Genomic DNA, 6,941 nt, shown 5'->3' on the forward strand with positions numbered 1-6,941 from the left:
TTTGAAATCTACTTTGTCTGCAAATAAGATTGCTACCCTTGCTTTTTTCTGGGTTCCTGTCAGGTGGAGAACATTATTCCATCCTTATACTTTCAGTCTGTGAATTTCCATTTGAGTTAGGTGTTTTTGTATACAGCATATTGCTGGATTTTGCTTCTTAATCCATTCTGTCAGTCTATTTCATTTGATTCATGAATTGAAGGCGTTAACATTGGTAGTTATAAGGCCCAGGTATGTAGCTCAGTGGTTTCACTGCCTGCTGAGCAAGTGTAAGGACCTGAGTTCGATCCCTGGTACCAAAAAACCAAAAAAACAGAAAAGCATTGATAGTTATAATTGATAGATATTGACTTATCCTTGTCATGATGTTTTACCGTTCTTGGATCTTTTATTTCTTATTGTTTTCCCTCTTTCCCTTCAGAGTCTTACCTTGCCTGGTGGCTTTTCTCTGTTGGGCCTCATGGAGTTGTGGCCTTCATTGTCTTTTTCTAGGATATTGCTTAGAATTGTTTGGATGGCTGTTTTGGTGTTCATGAAATTTCTCAGGTGTTCTTAGTCGTGGAAGTATCTAATTTCCCCATTAATTTTGAAAGATAATTTTTCAGGATACAACAGTCTGGGTGGGAAGTTATTTTCCTTTAGGGCTTGAAATACTTCACTCCAGGCTCTCCTTGATATGAGGGTTTGTGTTGAGAAGTCTGTCATGATTCTGATGGGCTTTCCTTTGTAGGTGATTTGCTTATTTTCTCTAACTGCCTATAGGACTTTGTTCTTCTGTTGGGTTTCTGGTATCCTGACTACTATATGTCTAGGTGTAGATTTATTTTGATCATGGCTAGTTGAGTTCTATATGCCTCTCTTATCTGTATGTCCAGTTCTCCACTTCTGTCTGGGAAGTTTTCTACTATTACTTCTGTGAATAGTTTTTTTTATGTCAATTGTACTTTCTTCTGCTTTTAGTTCTCTTTTTCAGTTTGGTCTTTCTCTGCTTTGGGGATCAAGGTGATACTTGCTTCCAGGAATGAATTTGGGAGTATTGCTTCCTTTTCAATTTCATTGAAGAGTTTAAACAGTAGTGGCAGTAGTTCCTCTCTAAAATGTCTTGTAGAATTCAGCAGTGAAGCCATGAGGACCCAGGCTTTTCTTAGTTGGTCAGTTTTTAATTATGCTTTCAGTTTCATGGATTGATTTTGGGTTGTTTAGAATTTTTAGGTCTTCTTCATTCAACTTTGGTAATTCACATGTATATAGGAAGCTGTCCATTTCTTCTGTGTTTTCCATCTTATTGGCATATAGGTTCTGGAAGTAGGTATTGATGATCCTCTGGATTTCTGCTGGGTCCATTGTAATTTCATCCTTTTCATTCCTAATTGCATGGATTTGTGCCTTTTCTTTCATTTTTCTAATAAGGTTGGCTAAGGGTTTGTCAATCTTGTTTATTCCTTTGCAGAACCAACTCTTGGCTTCATTGATTTTTTGTATTGTTCTTTTAGTCTCCATTGCATTGATTTCTTCTCTGATCTTTATAATTTCCTCCTTTCTATGGGCCTTGGGTTTGTCCTGATCTTCTTTCTTAGAAGCTTGAGGTTCAGCATCAGGTTGTTTGATTGGGCTCTCTCTGTTTTCCTAATATGAGTGTTCACTGCTATGAATTTCCCTCGTAAGACTGCTTTCATTGTGTCCCATAGATTCTGATATGTTGTATTGTCATTGTCATTTAATTGAAGGAACTGTGTGATTTCTTCTTTAATTTCCTCTGTGACCCATTGGTTATTCAGAAGTGTGTTGTTCAGTTTCCATGTGTTTATGAAATTTTTGCATTTTTTTTGCTATTGATCTCCAATTTCATCACACTATGGTCTGATAATATAGAAGGGATAACTTCAATTCCTTTGCACTTACCTAAATATGTTCTATGAGTGAGTATGTGGTCTGTTTTGGAGAAGAACTCAATGTGCAGCTGGAAAGAATGTGTATTCTGATTTTGTGGGTTGGAACACTCTGTAAACATCTGTTAAGTTCATTTGTTCAAGAGTTTGATTGAGTTCTAGAATTTTGTTGCTTGTTTTTTGTCTAGTTGATCTATCTATTTGTGACAGTGGGGTATTGAGGTCCCCCACTACTATTGCATTAGTTCTTATATGATTTTTCATGTTTGTTAGTATTTGTTTTGTATAGTTGGGTGCACTAGTGCTTGATGCATAGATATTTATGATTGTTATCTCTTCCTCTTGGATTGTTCCCTTTACAAGGACGTAGTATCCTTCTTTGTCTCTCTTAATCAGTTTTGGTTTGAAATCCACTTGATCTGCAAAGAGGATAGCTACTCCTGCTTTTTTTTCAGGTTCCTATTGCATGGAGTATTGTTTTCAACCCTTTAACTTTCAGCCTTCTTTTGATTGGTGAGTTGAGACCATTAACATTGATAGTTATAACTGATACATATTGACTTATCATTGTCATGACCTTTTCTGTTTGTTGGATTCTCCCTCTTTGCTTTTAATTTCTTGTTGTGCCCAATGGATTCATTCTACTTGGCTTCCTGTAGTTGTGATCCTCATTGTCTTTTCCTAGGATTTTGTCTAAAATTATTTGGAGTGCTGGTTTGGTATTCCTGAAGTTCCTAAGGTGCTCTTTGTCATGAAAGTATCTTATTTCTCCATTAATTTTGAAAGATAGTTTCTCAGTGTACATCAATCTGGGTTGCAGGTTGTTTTCTTTTAGGGCTTGGAATACATCACTCCAGGCTCTTCTTGCCTTGAGAGTTTTCGTTTAGAAGTTTCCTGTTATTCTGATGGACTTTCCTTTGTATGTGATTTGTTTCTTTTCTCTAACTGCTTATAGAACTTTGTTCTTCTATTGTGTTTCTGGAATCTTAACAATTATATGCCTATGTGTAGATTTTTTTTGATCAAGGCTAGTTGGAGTCCTATATGCCTCCCTTATCTGTATGTCAAGTTCTTTTCCTCTACTTGGGAAATTTTCTGCCATCACTTCTGTGAGCAGGTTTTTTATGTCATCTGCACTCTCTTCTGTTTCTTCATTGACTCTGATCAATCTTGTTATTCTTCTTTGCATTGTCTAGCAGCTGCTGGATTGATTTCTCATGGTCCCTTATAATTTTAAAGCCATTTTTCTTTTCCTGCTCACTAATTGCAATCTTATTTTGTGTATCTGAAATTCTGTCTTCACATTGGCTCATTCTGCTGAGTAGACTTTCAATGGAGTTTTTAATCTCCTGGAAATCTGTTTGTATCTGTTTTATGGATTCCATTTGTTTCTTATGTTGGGATTCCATCATATTCCTTAGGTCCTCTATTTTTTTTATCTGTGTCCACTCTAGATTTATTAATCATGTTTGCACTATGGGTACAATCTCTGCTGTTACGTGAGAAATTATTTCTGATTTCTTTTTTTCCAGATCTTCTTTCGTTGTTAGTTCAGGGAATTCATGTAGTTGAGTGTCAGATTGTTCCATCTTGTTTCCCTTTGGGGTTGCTGTAGGTGATCTGGAAGTCTGGTTCTGAGGCTTGTTTATGTGTCTTCTCTTTTTGATGGGGGCTGGGTGGTGCTTCTGGCACCTGTGAGGCTCACCTCCTCTGTGCTGAGAGTGGTAGTAAGTTTGTCTGGAAGCCTCCTTCTCTGCATTGGGACATTTGGCACGTTGACCTGGAAGCTTCCTCTGTGCTGGGAGCTGTGGCACATTGACCCAGAAGCCTCTCTGCTCTGGGAGCTGTGGCACATTTACCCAGAAGCCTCCTCTGAGCTGGGAGCTGTGACTTTTTTATTTAATAGTGTGAGAAAGCCTCCAAGCTTATCATTCTTTATGCAATGATCCCATTTCTAAATAATCTTTTCTCCAACAAAAATTTATCTTAAATTCTATTTTCTCTAATATTTCTATATTAAATGTAGAATATTACATGCAAATATTAAAACTATCATCTTCTCTTTTTCTGGCCCATATTTGACTGGTGCATCCTTTTTTATCACTTTAGTTTCAACCTTTCTGTATCTTTTAAAAAATGTCTCTTGGGTGTATTATTAACATTTAATAATAAGATATGCTAAAGGTCTCTTTTTTATCTTTAGTTTAATTCATTTATATTTTACTGATAATGCTATATGTAACAATGTAATAATCATATAAGGATCTATAATAAAAATCTTGGTCACCCTAGGAAGTGGGGCTGGAGCAGGGCTGCCATGTTGCTCCAGGACAGTAACAATAACACTGAAGATGTTTTACTGCTTGATGTAGAAAAGACAACTAATAGACCAAAAAGATCCAAAATGAGACATCCAGTGGCATCATTTTTCCATTTATTTTTTTGAATCAGTGCAATTATAGTCTATCTTCTTTGTAAATTGCTCAGCAGCAGCTTTCTTGCCGGTATGTTGACCATTATCTTCTTGTCATGTGACTTTTGGGCAATGAAGAATGTCACAGGTAGACTAATGGTTGGCTTACTTTAGTGGAATCATATTGATGAGGATAGAAAAAGCCCCTGGGTGTTTGTGTCCAGGAAGGCAACTTCTCAAAAGAATAAACATGTTTCAAAAGGCAAATCAAGAATATTTTGATTAGGATTTATTGCCTGTCCAGTGCTATGAGTGATATTTGCCTTTAGTGCTCTCTTCTCCTTCAGAGTAAAGTGGTTGGTGATAGTTATCATGGGCATGGTGCTACAAGGTGCCAACTTGTATGGTTACATCAGGTGTAAGGTAGGCAGCATGAAGACTGTAACCAGCATGGCTACCTCTTATCTTGGGAAGCAGTTTTTAAGCCAAAACACTGGAGATGACCAGACTTCCTGAGTAGATAGAAAGCTTATGTGTTCTGCTATCTTGGGGAACAATTGAAGAGATACTTGATTCTGAACTGTTTTGAGCTGCATCCACTTTGCAAAGAAGGGTTTGTTTTTCTGCTTAAAAACTTTATTTAAAAAAGGAAATAGGTTTCGTATTATTTTCATTTTCTCTCTAGTAGTTGGGGCTAGAAAGTATAGTATCATCAGAAACGTTGTCAGAATTTGTTTTATGGTATACATGTGTATGCACAGCCATGTAATAACACTATATCCCAAATTAATGTGTTCATTTACATGTATAACAGATCTTTACATTTTGATCCATAGAGCATTAGAATATGTCCTTAGTCTGTTTCATAGTTCTGTGTGTTTACATATTATTTCTGAAGATTATTTTCAGAAGTTTTGATTCTATGTAAAAGTGAGCATTTTTTCTTATATATGAGTTAGAAAAGCTAGAAATAATTGTTCATTTTTAATATGTACTTTACAGTGAAATTTCTTATCTTAGAAATATATGCAAGCAGGTAAAAACTAAATTCAGGCCAATAGTGTTAACTAGTTTCTAAAATTGTGTTTTTATTTTCATTTTGAGGCCAATAATATATAAACAATCTTCACAGTTTATGTGTAAGATGTACCTAGTGATTGCTGCAGTTTTATTTATTTTAGGGAAAGGATAGTGAGATTTTACTTTGGAAATTGCTGGAAGCCATTCAGTGGTCCATGGACTAATAAATCTTATCTTTTACCATTAAAAGGATATTATTCTTATGCCATGAGAATACTCTTGAATATTTAGCATAATAAATACCTAAAAGATGTTTTCTTTTATGAATCTATTTTTTCTGCTATAATGGGGACATTGTAAACCATACATTTGTATTGATGGTATTTCCTAAAGTAATGGTATTAATGGTATTTCCTATTTTCCTATATTGATATGTAACTAAGCTAAACCAATCTATAAACTCTTGTAAATTCTGTTGTCGGTACTGTAAATTTCATTGGAGTCTGAATCAGCAGGTTATGTTGTGAATGTATTTGTACATTGTTACAGTATTTGAAAGATGTTTTGTTAAATAAGTGTCTTCATTGGAGCAATAACTTGAAAAGTGCATAACTTTGTATAAAGCTCTATTGTTTACAAAGCAAAATAATCTCTGTCATCTGAGTTCATGTTTTCCATGTACATGGCTACATTTTGGGTTTCTTTTTCCTATTTTCTACTAGTCATATTAAATTTTCTTTTCCTGATTTAAAAGTTATACCTTCCACTTTTAATTTTTCTAAAATAAGTTAGGTTTCCCTTACCTTTATTAGATTATCTCAGGATATTATGTTATTTAAGTAAGTATTATAAAAGTTCCTCTGAAATATAGTCTCTGACTTTAATAAAATTTTAATTTCTCTCATAATTAAATACTGTGTATGCAAACTGTAACCACAAGCAAGTACCATTTTTAACCTCAAAAATTGGTAAATTTAAAACTTTACTAATACCCAAACTTGAGGAGTATGTATGGAAACAAAAATTCTTGGTGGAGGCACAAATTGGTGCAAAAATTTTGGAAACATTTAAGAAATATCAGTCAGAATTTTGAATGTCCACAGTTTTTGATCCACCATTCCTAATTCTAGGAATGTAATGACTTGATAAAGAATTTTATTGTAACATTGTTGTGGAAAGAAACCATATTGTTTTCAATCTTCCCTACTATTTCAATTTCTTACTATGAATATGTATCATTTTTATTATTAAAATGTACTATATATAACACACACAGAGAAAGGAGAGAGATGTAAATATGCCTCAAAGCCAAATATAATTCCTAGCACATCAACATGTGGGAATCTCTGATCTAATGTACCACCTTGTTTTCTATATTGTATTCAAATTAAATAAAAATGGAGCTTTCCATACTCATCATCTTTCACGTGAGTACTTCAAAAATTCAATGCATGAGGTGGGATCAAACAATACGGTGAATGTTTAAGTTTTAAAAATTATTGCAGTAAAAAATGCATTCCATTAATCTTCCTCAAAATATTCCCCCTTGGTTGGAACACACTTATCTCATTGTTCTTGCCATTTTCTGAAGCAGTCTGGGAGTCCTCTTTCATGAGAAT

At 34.6% G+C, this 6,941-nt stretch overlaps 1 pseudogene; it reads left to right on the forward strand.

Annotated features, from left to right (window-relative positions):
• The first annotated feature begins 4,206 nt into the window (after positions 1-4,206).
• LOC101698785 (Golgi apparatus membrane protein TVP23 homolog B-like) lies at positions 4,207-4,818 on the forward strand (annotated as a pseudogene).
• Positions 4,819-6,941: the final 2,123 nt, after the last annotated feature.

This window comes from Heterocephalus glaber, unplaced genomic scaffold (assembly GCF_053883595.1).
Source record: "Heterocephalus glaber isolate CG9 unplaced genomic scaffold, H.glaber_assembly_v1.0 deba00001593, whole genome shotgun sequence".
In the NCBI taxonomy this organism is placed as follows: domain Eukaryota; kingdom Metazoa; phylum Chordata; class Mammalia; order Rodentia; family Bathyergidae; genus Heterocephalus; species Heterocephalus glaber.